The sequence below is a fragment of the Mustela putorius genome, unplaced genomic scaffold (assembly GCF_011764305.1).
Source record: "Mustela putorius furo isolate JIRA1106 unplaced genomic scaffold, ASM1176430v1.1 tig00003875_pilon_pilon_pilon, whole genome shotgun sequence".
NCBI lineage: Eukaryota > Metazoa > Chordata > Mammalia > Carnivora > Mustelidae > Mustela > Mustela putorius.
In genome coordinates, this window is record NW_025422026.1 from 12,413,896 (window position 1) to 12,431,438 (window position 17,543).

The following is a 17,543-nucleotide window of genomic DNA, read 5'->3' on the forward strand; positions in this document are numbered from 1 at the left end:
GGCCTGGGTCCCAGGTAAGCAAGGGACAGACCTGACCCATTCCCCCTCACCTCTTTCAATTTCTCAAGCCTACTTCATCCCTGTCTCTGGGGCGTTCATGGCAAGTAGAGCAGAAATACGCAGAACCTGTTTCTTCTTCCCTTGAACCCCAAGGAGCCTTGCAGACAGCACCTGGCCACTCACAGAAGAAACTTCCTGAGGCTCAGGATGGCCTTTCTAACCTCTAAAGACTTCAGGAAGACCTCAGGGGTCACACTTTGAGCCGCCCACTTGAAGGAGAAGATGAAAAATAATTGCACTCCCTTTGTGGGTTTTCATTTGGGATCTGGTTGGGTCTGCAAGAGCCCCTGTACTGAGATGGACTCGCCTGGATTTGAGATCTTGACAATTCCTACCTTAGCAGGGCCCTGGGTCACCTTCTACTTTATCTTTCAGGTTTGGTGCTAGAGCTGGTTTGGCCTACATCTGCCGATTGAATGAATGCTGTCTGTAGAGAAAATGTAGTCAGAGATGGGGATCCCCAGCCTGATGTGGAGGCTTCCATTGCCATCAGGTCCTCCCCAGAACACCCATGCTTCTGATGGCGTAGCGCCTGAATCAGGGGGCTTTGAACAGGAAGGGTCTTTTGGCTTTGAGCTTGCCTGGTTCACAGTTTCATCTGACCTATGAGGAAAACATCTCAAGGGTTAAAGGGATGGGCCTACCCTAACAAGGAGGTTGGGGATGGAGCCATGGCTCCAAACAGGAAACACAGGAACCTCCTCCCCACACAGATTCTGGGAGGATGGTACCCAAAAGCCTCAGCTGGGGTTCCTACAAGGGGCTGTACCAGCACCACAGATTTCCGGAAGGAGTTTCTGGCTCTTCATTTCAAGTAAGAAAGAAAAACAGGGCAAAACCCACTTAAAAACAAAGGGCCCTCATTCCAAGCCTCCGAGTCCCAATGCTGAGGCCGTGTTTGAGCTTTTAAGGAATGAAAGCAAAACAAAAACTATTCCATAGCCTCCAGATTCCAGGGTCACTTTTTATTCAGGGGCCGTGCTGCCTCTCATCTCCAGGGTCAAAACCTGCGGGGTTTTCAATTAGGAACGTGGGCGGCTCGCAGCCTTCTCCTTGGCAGGCCATATCCCACAGCTTAATACAGGTCGGCTCAAGGGGACACTTCCATGTTTAGCTGACATTTTCCCTTCCCCAATTTGTTTTATTACTCCCAGGCTCATTTCTCGATACCCGATACTCTGTCCACCTCTGCTCTTCCTGTCATTAGCCAGTGCCCCAGGAACTTTCATCACTTTCTCTGGGCGACAGGGAGTTCACATCCCTCCTTTCAATTATGGCTGGGAGTTGGGGTGCGGAGACGGATGTCAGCTTTGCCCTTTCCAGAAGCAGATCTTTCTGCAGAGGACAGGACCTATGTAACAGGCTGCCTCGTGCAGAAAAACAGTCATGAGGGACCAGAGCGAAAGGGCCACATGAGGATGGAGATGAGGATAACGGGGTTGCACATCCTTCATCCCCTGGCCCAGTCCAGGCTGGTTGGCTGGCTGGATGTGCTCTCTGCAGACTTGGGAACTGACCCTCAGCGGGGGGCCAGGGGGAGGCAGTCTGCACAACTCTATGTTTTGCCTCAACCTCAAAGTCATTTTTCTACAAAAATTGTCTCAAAGTAACCTCTGGCTAATCTGTTTCTTCTCTGTCTGATTAAAGTAAGAAACATTCCATTGTACATCACCTTATTTTCTCGTGTATTCAAATTGTTTTCTTCTTATGTCTTGTAACAATAGGCAGAGCTCAGCCTGTCCCTGTCCCCGAGGGGGCCCTTGAAGCAACTGGGAAATTGTAATGTAACAATCATCCAATTCCAATTGGCTTCATTTCACTCAGCTTAAATAAGGATCTTTCCATCATTACATGTTATAATTATGTCACCACATGCTATATAATTCAAATTAGATGATGATTACATGCCATATATTAACATTAATTGTGTAACTAGACATAACCATATGTTTGTATGTGGATTTAATTACCGTCTTTAAAAACCCTGCCGAGGAAGATATAAGTAACAAATTTTTAAAAGACATAAAGTAGCAAGGAAAAACATGTTCAAATAAATATATAAAATAAAGCATATGGAGGAAATGCAAATAATTGGAATAGGCTTTTAAATTAGCATTCATTACGTACCTGAGTTTTGTGCTTTTATTTGTAAAAATCACATGATTAGATTATGAAAGTTCAAAATAATCAAGTAGATCAGCCATAATCCCACAACATAATTCCTTCCCAGATCCTGTCCGTATCCACCCATATTTGTATCTGTGGTTATAACTTCTCACAAAATTTTGATTCTGCATTTTCAGATGACCTCTCATAAGTGACTTTGTCTCATTTATGGCTTAGCTTCATCAAGTACACTAACATATTAGCAGCATACTAATACGTAACAGCAATATGGTCCATTGGTTGAAAGAGCTACCTCTGAAATAAGATGGCCTGGATTTGAAGTGTCAGCTCTGCAACTTCTTAGCTTCATGACCTTGATCAAGTCACTGAACTCGCTCATACCTTGATATACCCATCTGAAAAATGGCGGTAAGTATCTACCTCTTACGTTCCTGGGAAAACTGAATGTGTTATTACATGCTAAGTGCTTGGAAAAATGGCATGACTAGGAGTTCAATAAAGATTAAGTAGTGTTGATGATGCATCTAGCCAGTTGGGAACCATTAATTTACTTGATCTTTTTCCTATTTGGTGGTCACGTGGGTATCTCCAATTTCTGGCATCATCAGTAATACTTGAAAAGAATTGTTGTGCATATAGCTTTTCTTTGTCTCTAAGATTTTCATGCAAATTACCATCGAACATCTGATGTACACCCATGTAAAGCTTTTTTATGACCTCATCTTAGTACAGTGTCTGGTTTAAAGGAGAATCAGCCCAACGTAGAAAAATAACAGAAGGAGGTATAAATGTGTACTACAGTATTTTTTTAAAAATATTCCTGATAAGCAACAAAATTTAATGCTTTTTTTCCACCAATCTTTTCACCAATCTATGTCCCCCCAACCTATATACACTTACCTGCCCCCGCCAAGGGTCTTCTCTTCAGCCTACTCCAATCTTCCTATTTCCCATCCAATTCCTTCCACAGAAGATCTTATCATCACCTAACTTTCTGCAATGACTTTTCTGAGTGTTCTAAATCGAGTTCTTATCTCATCTGAATCTAAGAGGAGCCTAGGTGTTGACTGCTGAGAGCTCTCTGGAAAGAGTCAGAATAGAGGAGGTTGAGTGGGCCAAAGGATATTCCTCGTGCAGGGAAAAGACATTAGGGACATTCATGATCTATTTATCAATCCTTTTATTTCTCTATCTACACATACACATGCATACACCCTATGTACATCCTTATGTGGTTATGGTCATCCCCTTACTGCTAGGTTTTGCTATTTCTAATTGGTTTTCTTAAGGTGTTAAGTGTCTAAATTATTAAGAATGTGAGAAAGTTAGTATAACACAACGCATTTAAGCTAAAACCAACATTATTAGCGGTCTTTAGGCATAAGGGACTATTTCGTAGTGAATGTCTCTAAGCGTCCTATTGATTTTAATTCTCTGCTTTCTCCTTTGGGATCCTCAGAGCAGAGACACTTCATTTGTGTCTAAATGGATGCACGGGGTTTAGAATGAAAGATTTAGCTTTGGTGCCTCCATGATGAGACCTACCAGTGGATCCTCCCTGTGCCACTGGGAAGCACAGTGGTGGGCATGCAGGGTTCTCATAACTCAGATAAGCTCAGGCCCGAGGCACACAGACAAAACTGACTGGCAGGAAACCGGAAGGAGAAGGGGAAGTGAGAGGTGACCGCGAACTAGGGAAAGTACCAATGACTTCCATGGGGAGCTCAGCTAACCCAATGAACAAACCAAAAGTAGCAAACTCAGATATAATTTGGGCAGCTATTGGTAAGAGCAAAAAAGGGAGGGCCAACGTGATGAAGATTTTGGCAACAAAGGAGCACTGCTCCTTGAAACTACATGCAGGACCTATAGCTGTATGCAGAATTGATCGACAGAATAATTTTCCATTTATTTCATTTCTTTTTAATAGAGGGAAGAGGGGAGGAGCAGAGGGAAAGGGAGAGAGAGAGTATCTTAAGCTGGCTCCATGCCCAATGTGGAGCCCAATGCAAGGGTCAATATCGCCATCCTGAGATCATGACTTGAGCTGAAATTAAGAGTCGGACACTTAACCAATGGAGCCACCCAGGTGCCTTTCATTTTCTTTCATTTAAATTAATTTAAATAGCCATAGTTGGCTAGTGGTTACTATATTGGACAATACAGCTCTATAGCACACATTATAGGAAACACCTGACAGCAGAGGGAAAGGGTGTCAGGCTCTAGCCAAGCCATCCTGGGCTTAGAGGAAACCTATGGAAACACAAAAGAATTAAGATTCTAGACATGGGAACTATATGGTCCAGTCCCATATTGCACAACCTGGATCACAGAGCAGAAATAAAGACAGCAACTCTTTCTCTCAAGAAGCAGACCACTTCCCATAAGACCCAGTCGCCTTGCTAGCTTATTCCACACCATGGGCCCCCTCATCTCCTAGCTCACTTTGAAGCTCTAAACACACGAGATTGCCTTTCCTTCCTCAAGGCAATATGTAACCCTTCACTTAGCCTCTTCCCTCTTCTTAGAATGTGTTTCCTCCCTCAGATCCTCTTCTAGGTAATTCTAAATGGAGCTCACAGAAGGCTTCCAAAATAGTTCATCAGTTCATTTATCCAATAAATTCATTAAACATCTACTACATGCTAGTCATGGAGGGACAAGTGATAAAGAAAGCAAAACCCTGCCTTCCTTGGGTTTACATTCCAGGGGAATAGACAGATATATAACAAACAGACATCAATATAAGTAAGCTGAGGAGCTGTTACATGTTTTATGATGAAAAGACCAAGGTAAGGGATTATAGCAGAGCAGCCCAATAGAACCTTCTGTGATAATGAGAATGTTCTAGATCCGTGCTTTCCAATATGGTAGCTGACAGTCATACAGAGCTATGAAGCACTTACAAAATGTAGTTGGTGTGACAGAATAATTTTTTCATTTTATTTAATTATAATTATTACGTTTAATTAGCCATAGTTGCCTAGCGGTTACTATATCACACAATATAGCTCAATAACATTAAAGACTTCTCTTTTTAGGATGTAATACAAATTTATAGTTCCATATTTGTCTCTATGATCCATTCAGGCAGGCACCATTTACATTTTGTCTGTTGTTGATTCTCAAATGCATAACATCTCACCTTGCACATAGTAAGTGCTTGATAAAAATGGTCAATGAATGATGGAAAGTGAAAAATAGATACAAGTAACATGTCAGTTCCTCAGTAAATGGAAATGAGAATCATTCCACATGACTTAAGATAGTGAATGAAGTTTACCCTTAATTTCTACCCCTTTAAAAAGTGGCTCAAAGATAAAATAGGCAAAAAAAAAAAAAAAAGACAAAATCTAATGATAGTTATAGAGATACTGGGAGTTAAATCTGGAGTATTCATTTGAGATGGAGCCAAAGAATCCAGTTTCATACACAGATCCTAAGAATGCAAGAGCTTTGACAGCAAAGTGGTGCCTACTCTGAATTTCTAGAATTTTCTTCCTCTCGTTATCTCTTTTATTCCCTAAAAGGCAAAATGTAACACCTAATTAGATTATTCTAAGTGTTGTAAGACATTATTCATATTGCTTATTGAAGAATAAATAAGAACTCTGGCTGCTATTAATTTTAAGTACTTCTTCTAGTATTTACCTTGACACTTACATTTTCAAAGATTCTTATGGAATTACTGGAGTTCCTGCCATACAGAATCCTTTCTGAGCTAGAGGTTATCTTTCTATGGTCATATTCACATAGAGAATCTGGAAAATCCCCTTATGATTACTATACAGAATTGCAGTGTATATAGTAGGCTAGAAATATTCTTGCTGGTACATCTATTTTTTACTCAATTCTTTGACTTCAATCTTTGGAAGTGTTTTCAATCTTTAAAGAAAAACCTTCAATGGTAAAAATTTAAAAATCCAAGGGGCACTGGGGTGGCTCAGTGAGTTAAGCATCTGCCTTTGGCTCAGGTCATGATCCCAGGGTCCTGGGATCAAGCCCCGTGTCAGGATCCCTGCTCAGGGGAGAGTCTGCTGCTCCTTCTCCCTCTGTCCCTGTTCATGCTCTCTTTGTCTCTCTCAAAGAAATAAATAAATAAGATCCTAAAAAAAAAAGAAAGAAAGAAAGAAAGAAAGAAAGAAAGAAAGAAAGAAAGAAAGAAAAGTGAGGGAGTCAGACTTTCTGGGTTCAAGTTTGGCTCACCTTAAAAATGTTTTAAAAAAATCCACAAACAAGAAAATTCCTTGAAAAGTTCAGATTGCCTTCAATGAATGTTCCTCTATTATGTTAAAATAAAAAGACATTATAGAGATCACAAAAACACCTCAGGATTATTAACTCCCATCAATAAATGACGGAACGGTCCACAAACAGGCCAATCTTTACTTTAACTTCTTTGCATTTCCAATCCAGATGAATTCTATAATTACGTTTTCCACTCTATGTAAGATGATATTCATGGATATTTCAATGAAGAAGAAGATTTTGCCCATTGCAATGATCTCCAACACAACATGGTTTTCCTTCTTTATCAGGAGCTTTGTTCCTGCCTTAAGAAAGAAACTGGTCATCCAGATTTGACACTGTAGGGCCGTATTTCCTTCAGTACCTTCTTTTCTTGATTGCCTGGATCTGATACTGAGGGCGGATGATTGTTTATCTGGCTGAGTATAGAGAGTAATTGCTTTTGGCACTTCATTTGTACTCTTGTCGGATCTGATCATATTAGAGCCTTGACTCCCTCTTTGGTCTGTACATTGCAAAAATGCTTGGCTGTTTCCAGCTTTACCAGCTCATTGCTGTTCTACGCTTTCAAACACATTTTTTTTTAAAGATTTTAAAGATATTTTATTCACTTTCTTGAGAAAAAGAAGGAGCAGGTGGAGGGGAAGAGGGAGAAGGAGAAGCAAACTCCCCACTGAGCAGGGAGCCTGACGTGGGGCTCCATCTCAGGGCTCCGGGATCATGACCTGAGCCGAAGGCAGAAGCTTAACAGACTGAGTCATCTAGATGCCCTCAAACACATTTCTGGACCCTATGTTTCCACAACTTTTCCTCACTGCAGTGCGCATTGAGAATGGCTACTCAGGTTAGATAATGGTTTTCCAACATTTTAAAAATACACCCGCAGTTCAACAGCCTTCTGAAAGGAAGTTTGATGGCTTGTTTGTTTCTTTTTTTAACATGAGACGGCTGGACAGCCTTATAGAGAGGTTATTGCTATATATACCTAATTCCACCTGTACAAATTCAGAAACCAGAGGGATCCTGCAAACCACTGAGAAGAATGCCCACAGCACAGGGCATTGCATAGGGATTCGGACATAGAGCCCAAACTCTTGATTTCTTGCTGTACTGCTTAGTACATGTACAAGCACTGGCCACTTGTTAAGCTTTGTCTGACTCAGTTTCCCACCTGTTGTATAGAAGTAAGCATGGTACTTCACCCACAGGATTGTTAAGGGGAGTCCATGAGTTTTTTACCCAGAAAGGACTTGAATAGATGTGTGACCCATAGTAACTGCTTTCTAAATATTTCTGTTAGAGACGCTGGGTCTCAGTTTTCTGCTTCCACCCCTCCAGCCTTAACAGCAAATTGTCATTTCGCATGAGTCTGTGGGTGGGCCTGGTGGTTTCCTCTGCTGGTGCTGCCAGGGTTCACTCCTGAGCAGGGGCTCAGCCCGGGATGTGGCAGGGTTGGCCCAGATGGCTGAACCCCTAGCATGCCGTCTTTCCTTCTGGACTTATCGCACACCACAGTTGTCTCAGAGACCAACACGTGAGAACAGAAGCCACAAAGCCTCTTAAACCAGAGGCCTGGATGTCACACAGTACTCCTGAAATGCATTCTCTCAGTCTCAGCAGGGGCCAGAGTGAGCACAGATTCCCGGGAAGATGAAACCTCCCATTGCAAAAGAGACATGCACAAAAAGATGGGCAGAATTCCTGCAGCTGCCTTTGTTTTTTTGTTTTGCTTTGTTCTTGGTAAAGGTTTTACTTATTTATTTGACAGAGAGAGAAAGAGAGCACAAGCAGGGGGAGCAACAGGCAGAGGGAGAAGCTGGCTCTGTAATGAGTGGGGAGCCCGATGTGGGGCTCGATCTCACGAATCTGGGATCACAACTTGAATCAGAGACAGACCGCAATGACTGAGTCACCTAGAGGTCCCCTGCAGCTGCCTTTGTAAAGCCTCTGCAAGACTTCACTGGCCCCAAATCTCCATTGTATACCTATGCTCAAGGCTATAGAGGTTGAAAACTGAAGAGCCACCCATCGAGGGCGACAAGCATTACCCCTTATAACGTACTCATTCCCATCACCCTCTCCCTGGACCACTCATTATATCCCGGCCATCACTATGATCCCACGTGGTTCATGCATCGCCAAAACCATATACAACTGGAGCCACAGCCTTGCCACCTGTGGGTGTGACTGGTGGCCAGAGTCACAGGGAGATAACTTGCCTCACCTAGGGTCAGACTTCATTATTAGCAGAACTTGAACCCAGGTCTCTTCGTTGTCACTTATAGCTTCTCTTCAACATGACAAAATTATGTCTGTTGCACATTTTCATGGGCCCAGAGAGAGATTTTATTTTCCCCAGGTTCAAAATTTATAATAGAGAAATCGAGTCAAATTGGGGCCAAGCCCACTACTTTCCACATCGCATGTAGGCATGGTGGAGAGTCAATAAATATCGGTTTCAACCAAATGCACACTGGGATTTTGAGAATCAGGGAATCTCTCGTCCCATCCTGCCTCTCACATGTTCCTGAGCTGGGTCACCCTTCGGATGTGTCCTGTGTGGGCCTTCAAATGGTGGTGAGGTGTCTATGGTTTCACAGTGACGCCACTACTCAGTTATCTTAGGTTTAGTTGGGAGGAAAAGCACCATTTCAGATAATAATATTAGCATATGCATAGAACTTTTGATCTTCAAACCTCTTTAAAGGCATTAGCAAATTAACTTTCCCAGAATTCTCAGGAAGCAGGTAATTATTTTTACAGCTGGAGAGAGCGAAACTTACTATGCAGTTGACCTACAAATGCCTCCCGACGAAGCAACACCTGCCAGAGCCAAAATCCTCTCTAAATGTTGCTTTTGGTTCACGGGCACATTTATTGTAGCACCCGCCGTTGCACCCAGATGATTATGATGAGATTTCGTCTCAGCAGCAATTATGGGAAGTATTCATTATAGACCCAGCACTCTTTAGAGTTCTAATTGGATGTGGTGGGGAATTGATAAAGAACACCATTAGCTACCGAGACCAACCAGGGATACGTGGAGAAATGACGGAGTTCAGGCTTGGTAACAGTATGGCTTGAGCCTGGATTGTCTTGTTGTGCTGGAAAGTTACAGAGCGCTCAGGGGCTGATGCACACATGTCCAGAGGAAAAGGACCTGATGTTTCCTATGAATTTCAGGATGGCCTTACACAGTCCTATAAAGATACCTTCTGGTGTATGACAGAGATGCCATTACATATATCGATCGACTTGGAGAGAGTGGCCGTCTTACCATACTGAGCCTCCCAGTCCATGAACACAGACTGTCTCTTTATCCAGATCTTTCGTTCCTCGGAGCAATGTTTTGGGTTTCCTGGGCACACGTTTTACACTTCTCTTGTTAAACCTATACCTAAATGATAGTTTTGGTTTTAATGTAAGTGGCATTTTTTAATCTCATTTAATTTTTGGATTTTGTATTACTGACATATGGAAATACTAATATTATTGATTTTTCTTTTTTGGTATATTGACCTGGTATTCTGTAACTTTCCTGAACTCATTTACACATTCTAATAGCTTTTCAGTAGCTTCCTTACGATGTTCTACTTGTAGAATCATGTTATCTTTGAACAAAGACAATTTTCCTCCTTCCTTATGAACCAGAGACCTTCAATTTCTTTGTTGTTGTTGTTGTTTTATGGTGTTGAATGGAAGTGATATGCATGAACATCTTTTCCTTACTCCTGTAATTAAAGGCAAATCATTTAAACTCACACCATTAAGTACGGTATTCGTTGTAGGTTTTCCATGTGTCCTTTATTTCATTGAGAGTGTTCTGTTATATTCCTAGTTTGGTGAGGAATTTTACAATGAATGGGTGCACAATTTTTTCAAATAATATCCTGCATCTTTTGAGATGATATGTATGTGAAAGGGTTTTTTTGTCTTTTATCCCATTATGAAGGTAAATTATGTTAATAGACCTGCAGTTGTCAAACCAACATTGCATTTTTAGGACAAAACACACTAGGCTATGATTTATAATCATTTTCACATGTTTCTGAATTTGGTTTGCTAATATTTTATTTACAATTGTGTTGCATGTATGTTTGTGAGAGATATTGAGCTGTAGTTTTACAGCTCAATACCTTTATACAGCTTTGTTATACCTTTATTTGGCTTTGGTTTCTGGATAATACTGGTATCATAGAGTGAGTTGGGAAGTACTCTTCTCTTCTAATATCTATTAAGTCTTTGTGAAAGCTTGGCATTATTTCTTCTTTTGATATTTGATAGAATTCACCAGTGAAACCATGTGACCTTGGGCTTGAGCCTGAAGCAGGGCTGGATCTCAGTAGATCAGAACCTGAGCCAAAATCAAGAGTCAGATGATTAATTGACTGAACCACCTATGGTCCCCGTGGGACAAATTTTAATTGCTAATTAAATTTCTTTACTTGCAGAGATCTATTTAGACCTTTAAAATTTACTGGAATCAATTTAATAATTTGTATCTTTGTAGGAACTTGTTCATTTCCTCTAAGTTATCTAATTTTGTGTCACAAATATGTTCATAATATTCCCTTATTAGGGGCGCCTGGGTAGCTCCGTTGGTTAAGTGTCTATGCTCAGGTCATGATCCTGGATCCCAGAATGGAGCCTTAAATAGGGCTCCATACTCAGCGGGGAATCCACTTCTCCTTCTCTCTCTGCCTCTCCCCACTTGTACTCTCTCTCTCAAATACATAAATAAAATCATTTTTTAAAAAGTATTCCTTTATTATTCTTCTAATTTTTTAAGGCAGTGACGATGTCTTAAAATGAAAGAGAATTTCATTGATGATTTGGGTAAACTGAGTTTTTTCTCTTACTTTCTTGATCAGCCTAGATAAAAGTTAGTCAATTTTGTTGATTTAACTTTTGATTTTGTAGATTTTATCTACTCTGTTTTCTGTCTCACTGAGTTTTACTCTGGCCTTTACTAGGTCTTTCCTTCTACTCTGTTGAGTGCGGTTTTTTGTTTGTTTGTTTTGTTTTGTTTTTTGTTTTTTGTTTTTGTTTTGTTTTGCTTTTAACCAGTTCTTTTTCAGATTCTTAAGGTAAAGCTTGGTTTATTGACTTGAAAACTATCTTTTTCTCAGACATAGATGTTTAAAGACACATATTTCCCTCAAAGCACTATTTACTTGAGTTCCATAAATTTTAATATAATGAGGTATTAGTTTAGTCCCTTAAACACATCTTTACATTTCCTTTGTGATTAATTCCTTGACCCAATTATTTAGGTTTTTGTTCGTTTTGCAAACTTTTGGTGGTTTTCCAGATTTTGTTCTGTTATGGATCTTTAACTGTGGATCAGAGAAGATGCTTTGTATGTCAGTTGTTTTAAGTGTATTGAAAGTTATTTTGTGATAGCTTCTCTAGGCTGAAAAAACATTCCATATGCACTTAGGAACACTGTATGTTCCGCAGTCATCTGGTGGAGTGTTCTGCATATGTTAGTTAAGGAAGTTCGTTGATAATGTGGAGTCTTTAGCCAGTTGATTTCCTGTCCAGCTCTTTGATCAATTGCTGAGATTCGGGTAATAACTCTCCAACTGTGACTGCTAATTTGTCCAATTCCCTTTTCAAAATTTTTTCCATGTATTTTAGAGTTCAGTGGTTAGGTTTGTATGCATTTATAATTTTTTCTTAATCATCTTGACATATTGCAGCTTTTCTTATTTTAAATACCTCTCTTTGGCTTTAGTAATATTTCTTATTTTAAAGATTTTTTTTTTAAATCTGATATTAACACAGACCCTTCAGTGTTCTTACGGCTACTGTTTGTATGGCTTATCTTTTCCCATCTTTTTTACTTTCTATCTATATTTTTTAAATTTAAAGATTTGTCTCTTTTTAAATGCAATGCTTATTACTTTCACATTTAATGGAATGGTTGGCATGGTTAGATTCACATTTGCCATTTTGCTGCTTGTTTTCTGTTTATCTCATGTTTTTATTTTGTTCCCCTGGTTCTTGTATTTGGGTTAAATATTTTTAGCATATCCTTTTAATTTCTGTCTTGATTTTTTCAACTATATTTTTTAGCTATTTTCTTAGTGGATATGCTAGGGATTACAGTATACATCTTCTCACAATCTCCTTAAAAATAATAATAATAACTTATTTCTGATAAAATATAGTAAACTTGCTCTCCTATATCTCCTGTTCTTCTACTTTCCCTTGTGTTATTATTGTCATATGTATTATGTCCATATATGCTAAAAATCAACAATATAGTGTTATATTTGTGCTTTATACAATTTTAAAGAATTAAGATAAGAAATAAGAAAAATATTTTTGTCAGGTCTTCTGTATTTGTCTACAAATTTATGCAATAAAATCCAAAATATATACATTTAAAAAAACAGACAATCCAATTTAAAAAAGGGCAGAAGATCTGAATAATCATTTTTCCAAAGATCACATCCAGATGGACAACAAGTACCTGAAAAGATGCATCACTAATCATTAGGGAAATGCAAATCAAAACCACAATGAGATGTCACCTCACATCTGTTAGAAAGACTCTTATCAAAAGGACAAGAAATCACAAGTGTTGGACTGGATGTGAGGAAAGGGAATGATTGTGCACTGTTGGTGGAAATGCAAATTGGTGCAGCCACTCTGGAAAACAGTACAAAGTTTCCTCAAAAACTTAATGATCCAATAATCCCACTTCCGGATATTTATCTGAAGAAAATGAAGACATCCACTCAAAAAGATATGTACAACCCCTTGTCGATTACTTACTATAGCCAAGATACCAAAACAAACTAAGTGTCCATTATGAATGACTGGATAAAGAAATTGTTATACATATATAATGCTATATGTAATATATGAAATATTTTATCTATTTATCTATAATGGCATATTATTCAGCTATAAAAATAATGAAATCTTGCCATCTGCAACAACACGGATGGACCAGAGGGCATTATGCTAAGCGAGATAAATTAAACAGAGAAAGATAAATATCACATTATCTCTCTTATATGTGAAATCTAAAAACAAACACCCAAAAAAGTTCATGAGTTAAAAGAACAGATTGGTGCTTGCCAGAGGTGGAGAGTAAGGAGTGGAAGAAATGAATGAACAGGTTTTGGGTTTGTTTTTCTTTTTTCAGTTTAGATAAATGAAATAATTTTAAAATGTTATACCGCATGTGACAAGGGCGCCTGGGTGGCTCAGTGGGTTAAAGCCTCTGCCTTCTGCCAGGTCATGATCTCAGGGTCCTGGGATTGAGCCCTGCATCAGGCTCTCTGCTCAACAGGGAGCCTGCTTCCCTTTTCTCTCTCTGCCTGCCTCTCTGCTTCCTTGTGATCTCTCTGTCAAATAAATAAATAAAATCTTTAAAAAAAAATACTGCATGTGACATATTCCCATTTATATAAAATTGTTTTTCTACATATCTATATATCTACATAAGCATAAAGAGTTCTGGAAGAATGTTCACAAATGGCTTATGATCACTGTCTTTGGTTACTGATTTAAATAATTAAAAGAATAAAAAAGAAATAAAAGATAAGTGTTATTATTTTGTTTACCAAATTGGTGAAGATATAGTTCTTTTGGAACTTGTGGGGAGGTTAATATTCATGACTATGATTGCAAGTTGAAGTCAAAGTACGCTATATATAATACTGTCAGTTTTGAAATAATATCCTCATAGAAAATAGAAAGAGGTGGGCTTTATTTGGAATCTTCTCATCATGATAATGCATTTCATTGATTTATTTGTTTTGATATTCAACAAATAGATGTATTACCTGCTCTGTAACAAGCAGTACTTACAACTTATTTGACAATTCTGAGCTCCTCTGAAGTTAAGGAATCCTTATAGAAACATTATTATTTAGGGTTATTATTATGATAACTTTATGAGCTTTAAGTAATTGAAAAAAAAAATTTCCAAAAGTTTGTTGTAGCTTTTCACTGAACTCTAAAGATGTCAGCTATGTAAATAGAGTTAAACACTGGAAATGGTCTGTACTCCACAGTCTTGTGTGCTCAAGCTGTAGGCTAGCGATTTTCCTCCAGGAAGGGTTGGATATGTATTATATACGTCACTGCGGAGAGGGTGAATAAGAAGATAATTGCTGAATGAGAATTGTTTTGAGTGAGTAATTATGCATAACATGAAATAAAAGATAAAGAGAGAATTTCAAAAGGCAGGAAGTACTCAGGAGAAGATGGACAGATGGACTTGTCCAGTCAGAGACGGAGACATTAAAGACAGGCTGAGCTCAACTTGAAGCTTATAGCCCTAAATGGTGCACACACACCCTCCCCCAGTGCTATTGTATCCAAAAAGCAAGGTTTAACAGCTTAGCCTTTGGAATAGAAACTTTACTGCTTTCTCATGGGTAAAGACTATACAAATGATCTGGTAACTTCTTTTGGGGGGAGGATTTATTTTGGCTTATTATTTTCCAAAACTACATAAAGATTCTTCATACAGATATAGACAGATGTACAAATTTTTTTTTTAATTTTAAGAACTGAGCATGTATGTTTTCAGGATGGTGAGGAGAATTATACATCCAGAGTATTGAGTATATGTTGAAAATGGTGGGAAACAAAATTCATGGGACAGGGTGAAGGAATAATGAAGTCAAAGAATCCCATGGGTTTTCAAATGTAGGTGTTAAATCCGGAGTCCTGATGAAAAGGGAAAAGTCAGCATGAAGAATCTGTTGCTTAAATTTATTTGGTAAAAGTGGTTTGTACTAGAAAATGAGCCAGCAGTAAGATAAAGATAGTGAGCCTTAAGTATGGGACAAGGAGAAAGACCCGGAAGTTCGGTGGTCTGGAAATGAGACTCAGAAATGAGGGGAAAGTCCTTCTCCCTTTTTGCTTCATCTTATCCAAAAAGTAGTGATCCTAAGGGTTCATGAAAAATCCAGGTTTCTATTAAGAAATGGGAAGAAAAATAGTTTTAGGCTAATGGGATATTTGTACATAACTAAGGAAATTTTAAAATCACAATGGAAAGTTAATGGCTAAGTGTTTAGTTTCTTGGCTATCACCAAAATTTGAATTTTTCCAAATACCTTTAGTTCTTACCCCGACCCATCTGAATATAATCAATTAATTCATTTTCCTGTATTACTTGTCACTCTTTTATTATGTCTCTTTCCTATATATGGGAACCTCACTCAGTCATGGGCTCATATTACTGTTGTCGTTTTCATGAACATTTTCTCATGTCAAGTCATAAAACCCTTCTCCAGGCCAAGCCAACAAAGACCACAAAAGTCTTTGGTGTGCCAGAAGTTACTCTCTCTGAATCCCCCACACATAGGTTTATGGATTGACTATAATGAGAAGCAGAAACCATCTTATATTAGATAACCATAATAATATATTGAAAATATGCCCTTAACATTTGATTTGTTATATACTTTATACATATTTATTTGGCATATACTGTGTTTTATGCAAAGCTCCTAGAATATACTTCCTACCCACAATGAGATAATAATTGCATAATAAAAATAATGGCTTGTCCATTAGCACTGATAACTCACTCATTCCTACCATCTATAACTTGTCTTCACCCATGTGCTACATACCATTCAGATACTGGGTAGTTTGTGAAAAGTAGGATTTCCAAAAATATAGATGACAAGAGTGGTTATTACCAGTACATATAATTTCACATATTTTTTCCTTTCTGTTTGTGTCTGTGGTCAATTCTTAGCATTTGCAATAGAACCGAACATAAAATTAAGAGATTACAGTTTCTGGTTAGAACATGAATACATGGAGTCCACCATTTGGAAGGTTCTAGTTACAAGCTGCTCTTGGTTCCATTTCTGGTTCACTAAACATGGAAGAGACCATGCATTGCACAATACCAGGCAATAGTACATCTTGCATTTCATTTATCCCAGCCTTCCTGCCTGAAATGTAGCTCTCTGCTTCTTTAGCTCCCTAAATACATCTGTATTTTAGGATTAAATATTGACGCCTTTTCTGGCCCATCTGTCAAATTGAGTGACCCATTTATACTTCCCCCTTTAACTTACTGACTTTCATTTTCTACTTGACTTTACTTTGTAAAGACCATGGTTTTTAGTGAAACATAGCCCTTGCCTTGACTTTGTAGAGGATATGATAGACTAGCCACCACCTTTCCCTAAGTCTGCCAGTCAAGGCAAGGAATTCAGAAAAAGGAGACAAGCAAGATGATTCAAATTGATTTCAGTTTGTCTTTGGGAGACATGTCTAACTTAGATGTTTTAAATGCACCAGTCCATGGCTCTTGAAATGATAGTCCTTTAAGATGATTTACATTCTAAATTCCTTTTCATCCATGGTTGATGAAAATATCATTTATGATTCAAGCTAATAAGGTTTTCCATTGTAACTAGCCAGTTTCACTTAGACTTGTAAATTTAATAGAATCCATCTGTCATATCTAGACAATCCTGCCATATTTGCCTTCCAGTAGAAACAATAACCAATTTGCCTCCCTTCGCTTCATGAATTTAAAACCAATTGGTCACAGTATCCAAAAATTAGTAATACAAAGTCAGCTAAATTGCAAAGATTAGATAAAGTTGATTCTTGCTCTTGAGGTACCCTAAAACTCTTTTCATGAAAACCCTTTTACTTTTTGAAATGTATATATATTTCAAAAAATAATATATATATATATATATATATATTCCTCAAGCCATGGAAATTCATTTTAATTTTAATATAATCTGTTTCTCTAAGAAAAGCAGTATGCAATTTAAGCATTTGGGAGTAGAAGTTGAGGCTAGACACAGGGGACATTCTTTCAAAAAGTGTTCATTCCTATCATTAGTCAGTATCACTTATGTTTGTTATTCATTGCCTTAAAGAGATCTGGGAACAGAAACAAGTGTGGCCCTTTGACTATGGAAAACACTTTTCTTTTATAATTGTTTAAGAGAAACAGGGAATGCAAAACAAAACACAAAAAAACCCACAAATGAATTGGTTGGCTAAGCATAAGGTGAGGTATGAAAAGAATAATGTCTAGTTCTTATGGAATATATTATAATCAGAAAGCATTTTAGATGCTTGTATGTGTGCAGGCACTC